Genomic DNA, 12,560 nt, shown 5'->3' on the forward strand with positions numbered 1-12,560 from the left:
AGGAAGGCTGAGAGCAGAGAGCAGGCTCTTTTGCCTGCCTTTCCAGTTTTGCAGACAGTGAAAAATGTCCTTTTGAAGAGAGCAAAAGGAAGAGGGGGGAAAGGAAGTTTTTAAGTGAAAAAAAATTAAATTATTTTTTGTGAAAATAAGGCACTTATTTTCAGTATCTGTAGTATTGGTGGTCGGCACCAAAATCCTTGCTGAAAAGAGGGCAAACAAATCAAAATCTCTGCCAGGAAATTGCAGAGATTTTAATAAATGTCACATGGCAAAAGGATTCCATGCTCAAATTAGTTTGGGGAATGATTTACTGCAGGACTTCTCAGAGCCTTTAATGTAGGAATGGGCATGGTGACTTGAAAGAGACTTTTTCCTCAGAGAGCAGATTTTTCAGAAGACACTCGGGAAACACTGTGTTATAACTCATTTCTGTTATCTGAAGGCAAATCATGCAAATGAAAAAGAATTATCTTCTCTAGTTTCAGAAGACAACACATGTTTAAAATTATTCCTTTGGGAGAGTGGAATTAACAATTTAGTTTCAATACTGAACCTTTGCATGGAAGTTAGAGGACAAAAGATCCAGGCTTGATATATTGAAGCACTTGCTGACAATAACAGCTGTTCCCAAATGAAGAAGTCCATCATCAGGAAGACGGAATAACCTCTCTCTGGAATAACAATAATAGCCACCCCAGACAGAGTGTTTGCTCTTTTATGATTCTGTGCTAAATAGCACTATCTATAGAGATATATAAAACATATATGTATATATGGTATGTATGTATGAATTTATATTTATGTTTGTATCCATTTTTTCTATTTCATCTTTACAACCCTATGTAAGGAGATACTACCATTTATCCCCATTTTGTAGATTAAGTAAACTAAGGTTCCAGAACATTACCTAACTTCCCCAAGGCCACGTACAGAGTATAACGCTTAGCGGAGATTCAAAGGCAGGCAGCTGACTGCAGAGGCCCACTCTTCCCCACACCAGCACACTGGCCCACGGAAGTCACTGGAAGGTAGCTGTAACTAACAGTCACAACAGGGACCTTGTAGAAGGGGTTTTGGTCTAGAAAAGGTATGTTCTATGTGATTTACAGGATCCTTACAAATAGTTATGACTAATTTTCCATCAACCTATATAGACTACTACTAATAGTATTTACAAAAACATTGAATTCAACTTTTAAACATATTAGTGGCTGCTGTGTGCCTATCATTGTAAAGAATGCAATTGGTAAGAGGGAAGCAAATATTATCAAAGATGGTATCTACCCTTGAGGAGCTCGTGGTTCCATGAGAGACGAGATGACACATAGGACACCATGAGACACCAGAGCCTGAACTGGCTGTATTTCTAGCTAGTGCGCCCAGCCTCAGTTTCTGGGGGTGCCCAGAGGACCCAGGTCTATGTGGGTTGTAGGGACCCCCAACACAGCGTGGCTGCCTACCTGGCAGGATTTCACAAGGACCCCAGGATGGATGTTCATCATGGTGGCCGCCCAGCTTCTGAACTTCCTTCCTATGTTTGTGTAAATGCGGGCGAGAGGCAGCAAATGCTGGGTGCTTATGCATCGTCAGACTTCCAATTGCCAGCACCCGTGGCTTGTTGCCTGAGGGCTTTCTCTGGCCCCCAAAGCCCACTTTGTAAATGCAGGATGCAAGAGGAGCAGGAAAGGTACACTGCGCCTCCTACCCAGCAGCTCTCAGCTAATGACTGTCTAGGGTTGATGGACAAACATCCTACCTCCTTGCCCGTCAGTGACATAGCTCTGAGGTGCATGGTCTACACTGTCTCCCAGCAGGGTTATGCTCTAGTTGCCCACAGGGGTAATTTTCTTGATAACACACCCTTTATTACTTCATTCTCTCCCCATCTGACTTTCCCACTCCCTTCCAGTGTTTCCTTGGATCACCTCCCAAATTAACCACTTGCACTCAAATCCTTGTTTGGGGTTGCTTCTGGAGGAACCCCACCTGGACTTGGACTCCCAGCCCCTGGCAACAAGGGCATCCAACTTAAGTCCAAATGACCTAAATGCTTCCACCTGAGATTTTTACCCTGGAGCAAGTGAAGGATTAGGAACAGTCCAGAATTTGTTCTGAGGCCAGCAGCGAGGGCCTCCTGTGTCCAACAAGGTGATATTTTACTCCTTGAATTTTAGAGTTGGGAAGGACATTTGAGGCCATCCAGTTTTTTTCTTCACAGATGAGAAAATTGAGGCTTGCAAGGTTAAGAGATTTACTTAAGGTCCCAGAGGGAGGTCGAGGCAAGAGACAGTTTTTTGACCATAGTGGTTGAGAACCAGGCTTTTTGAAGGCAGGCATCTTGGTTTGAGGCCCCACTTGCTGCTTGTGTGATTTGTAGAAAGCTATTTAAGATCTCTAAGTCACCATTTTCTCATCATTATAAAGTTGTGAGGATTAAGTGAGATGATCTATACAAAGCATTTAGCATGGCATTCACTGGGATGCTTTCAGCTCTAAATAACAGAATACTTCACTAAAAGTATCAAAAAAAAAAGGAGGGGTGGGTGGGAATTAGAATAAGAAGCTCGGAATTGGGGCTGCTCCAAAGCTAGTTAAGCAGTTTTTTATGTCATCGAGGACTCATGCCCTCCGTGTTCTGCTATGCCATCTGCAATCTGTCTCCACTGATGGATGCAAAAATGGCAAAAGATGCTCCAAGCAGCACCACCTCATGCAACAACAATCAGCAGGAGAGCAGGAGATTCTCCCCCAAGACACTCCATATCAAGGGAGAAAACCTCTTCCAGAAGCCCCCTTATGTCTCACTAGCCGGGTCTGCATTGCATTCCATCTCTAAACCAATCCCTGACAAGAGGAATCCAGGCAGCATGATTGGCTTAGATCAAAGCAACATGTTCCTCCTGGTACAGGGCTACAAGTCCCCTCCCTGGGATACGTGCGGAGGAGCCAAACAGACGTCAGGCTCTTCCAGCAAGAAGGAGGGGTTGGTACAGCCTGACTGATGGGTTAGGAAGCGACAATGTCAACCACGGTTGCTGAGTTTATAGAGATGCTGAATAAATGCTGTTTTTAGTGTGATGCTCAGTCCTCTGTGCTATAAAATTACAACTCTTTCTTTGGTTTAAAGCTATTTGTCTTCAAAGGTAAAATTAACTAGTAGTATAAGTAACACTCTGTCTTAACACACATTTTGTTTGGTTCGTTGGTTCGTTGGTTTTGGCTTTGCTTTTTTTTTAAGACATTATTTTTTAGAGTTTTAGGTTCACAGCAAAATTAAGAGGAATGTACAGAGATCTCCCATATACCCCTGCCCACACGTACACAGCCCCCCATATCAACATCCCCCACCAGAGTGGTACATTTGTTACAACTGATGAACCTACACTGACACAATACCATCCAAAGTCCATAGTTTACACTCGGGTTCACTCTTGGTGTTGTACATTCTATGGGTTTGACCATATATGTATAACATGTATCCATCATTATAGTATCATACAGAGTATTTTCACTACCCTAAAAATCCTCTGTGCTTCACCTATTTGCCCCTCCCCTTGGCAACCACTGATCTTTTCACTATCTCCATAGTTTTGCCTTTTCCAGATTGTCACAGTGTTGCATCATCCAGTGTGTAGCTTTTTCAGTTTAGTTCCCTTCACTTGGTAATATGTTGAGTCACTTTTTACTTTACAATATAGGGAAGTTTTGTAAAGGGGAAAGGTGGCTGTGGAGCTGGGGAAATAGATGGAAGAACAGAGAAAGAAGGGCCTTGTGGAACCAGAAAGCCATGGAACCAGAAAGCCAATTTCATAGGCATCCCAGTTTTTTCACAGGCAGGGCCTGCTCCAAGCTGGGCTTTAAAGAATGGATTTTACACTTGCACTTGTCCTCCTGAAATCCAAATTACCACTTGCACTAAGAGACTTTCAAGCAAAGAGCAAGTCACAAAACAAATCCTGTTGAAGCCCCTTCTAATAGCTGTGCCTCTTAGCACACATCGCCCTGGCAGGGGTCTAACTTGTTTTGTTCACCCTGACACGGCCAGCACAGCAGATGATCACGAAGTGGCCCAACCAGACCTTCCCAGGTTCTGTCACGAATGCAAATCTTAACCCTCAATGAGCATCTTTCATCTTTCAATTTCCTCACCTTGAAAAAGGACTGTTACCTTAATGCTCATCTCAGCCTCTTAGCTGACAGGATCTTTTAGCCTGAGTGTTCTGTTCACCTGTGACTCCTAACTCACATTTTTCCCAGAGAGGGAATCCGGTTGACTTCGCTCACTGGCCAGTCTACTACTAAGGACCTCCCCCTCAGGTGAGGTGTAGCCCCCAGCCTGTCAGCAGGATTTAGGCAGTACAGGGTCCCATCATAATTTCCAGTGTGACCCGCCCTGTGAACAGGGGCAGATTGCATTCTCTTGAAGGGGATATGGGGGGAGTGGAGGGGTGGCAAGGACCCAGACCAAAGTACGTGGGGAAGGGGGGGGAGGGCATTTACTCAGGAGTATTTAGCCAGAAGAACTAGAGAAAGCTTCCTCTGGCCTTCTCCAAGAGAGACAGACCCTGGGGAGCACAAACATGAAGTTAGATCTAAGGCACAGTGTTTTTGAGGGACCCAGAATTAGTCTGCCTCCTTCCCCTTGCCCACACCCACTTTCAGGGTTTTCTGTAAACCAACAAAGATAAAAAATAATGAAGGTGGGAAATTGCACAGGTAACAGAAGCTTGCTGAAGTCTAAACATGGGAGCTCTAGTCTGAAGTTTCTGCCTTCCTTCTGATGTGGCAAACTGCAATCTCTCTGGACTTTTCCCCTCTACCTTCAGATTGGAATTCAAATTTCTCTCTGTCTCGAGCCACAGAATTATAGAGATAGAAAAGTGCAAAAAGTACATCTCCTTGTGTTCAGATACAGAAACCGAGACCCAAAGAAGCTGTGCGACATGCCTAACTGCCGGAACTTGTCTTGGAATTAAGTATTTGGCCTGGCTACCCATGTACTCTGGTACCAGTGGGACCTCTCCAGAGCTACCCACAGAAGTCTCAGCGTTACAATAGCTGTATGGGTGACAAGAGTGTTTGCAGGCATCAGACATGGGAGCCTGGAGGGCCCCTGAGTTTCCATGTCCTCACAGCTGATGCAGGTAGGAGCAGTGTCAGCCCAGCTCAATGAGGACCATCTGGCGGCACCAGAGAAGCCGAGGCGCACTACGGCACGCCTTGCTTAGGCAATGTGAAGATTGAGAGATTCAGGCAAGCTACTCTGCTCATTGTGTGACATGATGTTGCTGTTACTTATGAAAAGAGTACCGGCCAAAATCACTAGTCATTAAAGATGAATCAAGGTAAGGTTAAAAAGTTACAAAGGCGAAGACTTAATCCAACTACAGGTTACCTAAAGGAGGGGATGACCAATTCCTGGGCAAAACCCATCCAAAAGCTGAATGAAAGACGCTTAGCCACTGCCCTTCCCCTCGATTTTCTCGGGAATAGGCAACCCCGGCTCTGGAGGGAAGAGACCTGGGTACAAACCCTGAATCCTCTGCTTACTAGCCGTGCAGGCTTGGCCAGGCAACTGCACTTGTCTGAGGATCTGCTTGCTCATCTACATGAGCTGGGACTGTTGTGAGAATTCAATGGGATAATGTGCATAAGGGGCCCAGCTCTGGACGGGCACAGAGTAGGTATTAATGAAACAGTCATGCATGTAGGTGTCACCATCATCGTTTGACCACAGTGTGCCCAGATCTAACCATGACCAACCTAAGTGAGCTGTTTCAGCAGGTGAGAGCCAGGCTTTGGCTGGACAAAGCCACCTGGACCTCACACGCCAGTGACAGCAGAGAGCCAGCACTGGACATTGGTTGGCCTAAACCATGGTTTCTCAACCTCGATACTACTGACATTTTGGACTAAATAACTCTTTGTTGGGTAACCCTGTCCTGTGCTTTGTAGAATGGTTAGCAGGATCCCTGGCCTCTACTCGCTAAATGCCAGTAGCACCCTCCCCTTGTTGTGACAACCAAAAATGTTTCCAGGCATTGCCATATGTTCCCCCTGGGGCAAAATTACCCCTGGTTGAACCACTGGTCTAGTGACATGCCTAGAATGGGTTTCTCAGGTAAGGTCAAAGAATCTACCCAGAGTTTGTGGTTACAAATCACCTGCCTAGGGTTACCTTTTTCTGGCAAACCACTGAAGAACATTCACCTCATATAATTTATAAGCACTACATTCCAAGGGAAGAGAATGAACTGGGGAAATAATTTGGTGGGCATGTAACATTTGTACTTATTAACAAGGCTGCTTCATGCTACTACATCTGTGACAACCAAATGCTGCTTGATAAAATGGTGGGATTCTCTAAAGCTCGAGCACAGACCAGATGTTGGCAGGAGCTCCCTGCCCCTAGTTAAACACGGTGGCTGGTCAGCAGCATTCTTTCCAAAGGTATTCATCACTCTCTAGTTAAACATACCAAGGCACTGTTCCAATTCCAGGGGCCTGCGTCTGCAGGGGGCCCTTTAACAAGAAAATAAAAGGATAAAGGAGTAAAAGAATGAATGAAACCCCTCCTTTTCCTGCCACCTTCTGTTGACCCGTGTGACTCAGGTTTACTAATATATAGGCTCTGCCCAAACACCTACCTCCCTATAAAAAAAATAATTAAAAAAAAATTTTTTTAAGGAAATAGTTTTTTGTTTTTGTTTTAATTTTATTTATTTACTTATTTATTTATTTTTGGCTGTGTTGGGTCTTCGTTTCTGTGCGAGGGCTTTCTCTAGTTGCGGCGAGTGGGGGCCACTCTTCATCGCGGTGCGCAGGCTCTCACTATCGCGGCCTCTCTTGTTGCGGAGCACAGGCTCCAGACGCGCAGGCTCAGTAATTGTGGCTCACGGGCCTAGTTGTTCCGCGGCATGTGGGATCTTCCCAGACTAGGGCTCGAACCCGTGTCCCCTGCATTGGCAGGCAGACTCTCAACCACTGCGCCACCAGGGAAGCCCAAAAAAAATAATAAATTTTTAAAAAAAAAATAGCAGGCTGTGATTGAGGCACACCCCTGGCAGGGAATGGGTTCTCTTGATCCCCAACCCCTGGCGGCTCACTGTTGGCCCCTCCGATGACCTCCAGGAATACACTTGAGAGAGCACTCTGAGTCCTGCTGTGGCCCAAGTGCCTCAAAAATGTGCAGAAACTGGTTCTTTCCAGGTGCAGGGGACTAAAGTGAGTGCAGTTCCATAGTGAGTGGAGAGAAGCAACCCCACATCAGGCACACAAAGAGTGCCCCAAGATCTGGTGGTCCCAGAGGGGAGAGGGCACAAGAAAGGAAGTAGGTAAGGGAAGGCAGACCCAAAAGGAGAGAGCATCTACTGAGCACTTATTATGTACCTTACAGTAAGACCCTTTTGCAAATGTTACCTCCTTTACTTGTCACCACAGATGGAGCCATTATTGGGTTGGCCAAAAAGTTCGTTCGCGTTTTTCTGTAAGATGGCTCTACTAGTGCTTAGTTGTCTTTAACTTCATTTGAAACAATTTTGTTACATTGTATTGTGACAGCTGTCATAGCGTGCATTTAAAAAAAAATCGAAACTGTTGAATTTTTTTTATTAGTTATCTATTATATACATATTACTGTATATGTGTCAATCCCAATCTCCCAATTCATCCCACCACCACCTCGAACCCCCCCTTTCCGCCCTTGGTGTCCATACCTTTGTTCTCTACATCTGTGTCTCTATTTCTGCCTTGCAAACCGGTTCATCTGTACCATTTTTCTAGATTCCACATATATGCCTTAATACATGATATTTGTTTTTCTCTTCCTGACTTACTTCACTCTGTATGACAGGCTCTAGGTCCATCCACGTCTCTAGAAATGACCCAATTTCATTCCTTTTTATGGCTGAGTAATATTCCATTGTATATATGTACCACATCTTCTTTATCCACTCGTCTGTCAGTGGGCATTTAGGTTGCTTCCATGACCTGGCTATTGTAAATAGTGCTGCAATGAACACTAGGGTGCCTGGGGTCTTTTGGAATTATGGTTTTCTCTGGGTATATGCCCAGTAGTGGGATTGCTGGGTCATATGGTAATTCTATTTTTAGTTTTTTAAGGAACGTCTATACTGTTCTCCATAGTGGCTGTATCAATTTACATTCCCACCAACAGTGCAAGAGAGTTCCTTTTTTCTCCACACCCTCTCCAGCATTTGTTGTTTGCAGATTTTCTGATGAGGCCCATTCTAACTCGTGTGAGGTGATACCTTATTGTAGTTCTGATTTGCATTTCTATAATAATTAGTGATGTTGAGCAGCTTTTCATGTGCCTCTTGGCCATCTGTATGTCTTCTTTGGAGAAATGTCTATTTACGTCTTCTGCCCATATTTTTTATTGGGTTGTTTGTTTTTTTAATATTGAGCTGCACCAGCTGTTTATATATTTTGGAGATTAATCCTTTGTCCGTTGATTCATTTGCGAATATTTTCTCGCATTCTGATGGTTGTCTTTTTGTCTTGCTTATGGTTTCCTTTGCTGTGCAAAAGCTTTGAAGTTTTCATTAGGTCCCATTTGTTTCTTTTTGTTTTTACTTCCATTACTCTAGGAGATGGGTCAAAAAAGATCTTGCTGTGATTGATGTCAAAGAGTGTTCTTCCTATGTTTTCCTCTAAAGGTTTTATAGTGTCTGGTCTTACAGGTAAGCCTTTAATCCATTTTGAGTTTATTTTTGTGTATGGTGTTAGGGAGTGTTCTAATTTCATTCTTTCATATGTAGCTGCCCAGTTTTCCCAGCACCACTTACTGAAGAGACTGTCTTTTCTCCATTGTATATCCTTGCCCCTTTGTCACAGATTAGTTGACCACAGGTGCATTGGTTTATGTTTGGGCTTTCTATCCTGTTCCATTGATCTATATTTCTGTTTTGGTGCCAGTACCATATTGTCTTGATTACTGTAGCTTTGTAGTATAGTCTGAAGTCAGGGAGTCTGATTCCTCCAGCTCCGTTTTACCCCCTCAAGATTCCTTGGGCTATTCAGGGTCTTTTGTGTCTCCATACAAATTTTAAGACTTTTTGTTCTAGTTCTGTAAAAAAAAAATGCCATTGGTAATTTGATAAGGATTGCATTGAATCTGTAGATTGCTTTGGGTAGTATAGTCATTTTCACAATATTGATCCTTCCAATCCAAGAACATGGTATATACCTCTGCAACTGTTTGTGTCATCTTTGATTTCTTTCATCAGTGTCTTATAGTTTTCTGAGTACAGGTCTTTTACTTCCTTAGGTAGGTTTATTCCTAGGTATTTTATTCTTTTTGTTGCAATGGTGAATGTGATTGTTTCCTTAATTTCTCTTTCTGATTTTTCATTGTTACTGTATAGGAATACAAGAATTTCTGTGCATTAATTTTGCATCCTGCAACTTCACCAAATTCATTGATTAGTTCTAGTAGTTTTCTGGTGGCATCTTTAGGATTCTCTATGTATAGTATCATGTCATCTGCAAACAGTGACAGTGTTACTTCTTCTTTTCCAATTTGGATTCCTTTTATATCTTTTTCTTCTCTGACTGCTGTGGCTAGGACTTCCAAAACTATGTTGAATAATAGTGGTGAGAGTGGACATCCTTGTCTTGTTCCTGATCCTAGTGGAAATGCTTTCAGTTTTTCACCATTGAGTATGATGCTCGCTGTGGGTTTGTCATATATGGCCTTTATTATATTGAGGTAGGTTCCCTCTATGCCCATATTCTGGAGAGTTTTTTTTATCCTAAATGGGTGTTGAATTTTGTCAAAAGCTTTTTCTGCATCTATTGAGATGATCATATGGTTTTTATCCTTCAATTTGTTAATGTGGTGTATCACAATGATTGATCTGCATATACTGAAGAATCCTTGCATCCTTGGGATAAATCCCACTTGATCATGCTGTATGATCCTTTTAATGTGCTGTTAGATTCTGCTTGCTAATATTTTGTTCAGGATTTCTGCATGTATGTTCATCAGCGATATTGGTTTATAATTTACTTTTTTTGGAATATCTTTTTCTGGTTTTGGTATCAGGGCGATGGTGGCTTCGTAGAATGAATTTGGAGTGTTTCTCCTTCTGCAATTTTTTGGAAGAGTTTGAGAAGGACTGGTGTTACCTCTTCTCTAAATGTTTGATAGAATTTGCCTGTGAAGCCATCTGGTCCTGGACTTTTGTTTGTTGGAAGATTTTTAATTATGGTTTCAATTTCATTACTTGTGATAGGTCTCTTTATATTTTCTAATTCTTCCTGGTTCAGTCTTTGAAAATTGTACCTTTCCAAGAATTTGTCCATTTCTTCATGGTTGTCCATTTTATTGGCATATAGTAATTTGTAGTAGTCTCTTATAATTCTTTGTATTTCTGCACTGTCAGTGGTGATTTCTCCTTTTTCATTTCTAATTTTATTGATGTGTCCTCTCCCTTTTTTTCTTGATGAGTCTGGCAAAGGGTTTATCAATTTTGTTTATCTTCTCAAAGAACCAGCTTTTAGTTTTATTGATCTTTGCTACTGTTTTCTTCGTTTCTATTTCATTTGTTTCTGCTCTGATCTTTATGATTTCGTTCCTTCTACTGACTTTGGGTTTTCTTTGTTTTCTTTCTCTAGTTGCTTTAAGTGTAGGGTTAGATTGTTTACTTGAGATTTTTCTTGTTTCTTGAGGTGAGACTGAATAGCTATAAACTTCCCTCTTAGAACTGCTTTTGCTGCGTCTTGTAAGTTTTGGATCATCACGTTTTCATTGTCATTTGTTTCTATGTATTTTCTTATTTCTTCTTTGATTTCTACAGTGATCTCTTGGTTATTTAGTAGTGCACTGTTTAGCCTCCATGTATTTGTGTTTTTTACAGTTTTTTTTCCTATAATTGATTTCCAATCCCATAGCGTTTTGGTCAGAAAAGATGCTTGATACGATTTCAACTTTCTTCAATTTTCTGAGGCTCTATTTTTGACCCAAGATGTGATCTATCCTGGAGAATGTTCCATGTGCACTTGAGAAGAAAGTGCATTCTGCCACTTTTGGGTGGAATGTTCTATAAATAACTTTTAGATCTATCTCGTCTATTGTGTCATTTAAAGCTTGTGTTTCCTTATTTATTTTCTGTTTGGATGATCTGTCCATTGGTGTAAGAGGGATGTTAAAGTCCCCCACTATTATTGTGTTACTGTCGTTTCCCCTTTCATGGTTGTTAGCAGTTGCCTTATGTATTGGGGTGCTCCTATGTTGGGTGCATAAACATTTATAATTGTTTTATTTTCTTCTTGGATTGATCCCTTGATCATTATGTACTGTCCTTCCTTGTCTCTTGCAACATTCTTTATTTTAAAGTCTATTTTGTCTGATATGAGTATTGCTTCTCCAGCTTTCTTTTGATTTCCATTTGCATGGAATATCTTTTTCCGTCCCCTCACTTTCAGTCTGTATGTGTGCCTAGGTCTGAAGTGGGTCTCTTGTAGACAGCATATATATGGGTCTTGTTTTTTTATCCATTCAGCCAGTCTATGTCTTTTGGTTGGAGCATTTAATCCATTCACATTTAAGGTAATTATCCATAAGTATGTTTCTATTACCATTTTCTGAATTGTTTTGGGTTTGTTTTTGTAGGTCCTTTTCTTCTCTTGTGTTTCCCACTTAGAGAAGTTCCTTTAGCATTTGTTGTAGAGCTGGTTTGGTGGTGCTGAATTCTCTTAGCTTTGCTTATCTGTAAAGCTTTTGATTTCTCTGTCGAATCTGAATGAGATCCTTGCCAGGTAAAGTAATCTTGGTTGTAGGTTCTTCCCGACTTTAAATATGTCATGCCACTCCCTTCTGGTTTGTAGAATTTGTGCTGAGAAATCAGCTGTTAACCTTATGGGAGTTCCCTGGTATGTTGTCATTTTTCCCTTGCTGCTTTCAATAATTTTTCTTTGTCTTTCATTCTTGTCAGTTTTACTACTACGCGCCTTGGGTTTATCCTGCCTGGGACTCTCTGTGCTTCCTGGACTTGGGTGGCTATTTCCTTTCCCACGTTAGGGAAGTTTTCCACTATAATCTCTGCAAATATTTTCTCAGGTCTTCTCTCTCTCTCTTCTCCTTCTGGGACCCCAATAATGCAAATGTTGGTGCATTTAATGTTGTCCCAGAGGTCTCTTAGGCTATCTTCATTTCTTTTCATTCTTTTTCCTTTATTCTGTTCCACGGTAGTGATTTCCACCATTCTGTCTTTCAGGTCACTTATCTGTTCTTCTTCCTCAGTTATTCTGCTATTGATTTCTGCTAGTGTATTTTTCATTTCAGTTATTGTATTGTTCATCTCTGTTTATTTGCTTTTTAATTCTTCTAGGTCTTTGTTAAACGTTTCTTGCATCATCTCGATCTTTGCCTCCATTCTTTTTCCAAGGCCATGAATCATCTTCACTATCATTATTCTGAATTCTTTTTCTGGAAGGTCGCTTATCTCCACATCATTCAGTTGTTTTTCTGGGGTTTTATCTTGTTCCTTTCTCTGGTACACAGTCCTCTCCCTTTTCATTTGGTCTGTCTTTCTGTG

The 12,560-nt window shown here is 41.8% G+C and overlaps 2 long non-coding RNA genes across 2 annotated transcripts in view; one reads left to right on the plus strand and one right to left on the minus strand.

Annotated features, from left to right (window-relative positions):
- The window catches only part of LOC309655384, a 250,606-nt gene that overhangs the window by 213,944 nt on the left and 24,102 nt on the right, over positions 1-12,560 (minus strand). The window lies entirely within an intron of this gene.
- On the plus strand, positions 8,598-11,276 carry LOC309655400. The gene is made up of 2 exons (XR_014260816.1): positions 8,598-8,664; positions 8,703-11,276. It is a non-coding gene; the product is annotated as an uncharacterized lncRNA (long non-coding RNA).

The sequence above is a fragment of the Balaenoptera physalus genome, assembly GCF_965194825.1.
Source record: "Balaenoptera physalus genome assembly, chromosome: 2".
NCBI classification, from domain to species: Eukaryota; Metazoa; Chordata; class Mammalia; order Artiodactyla; family Balaenopteridae; genus Balaenoptera; species Balaenoptera physalus.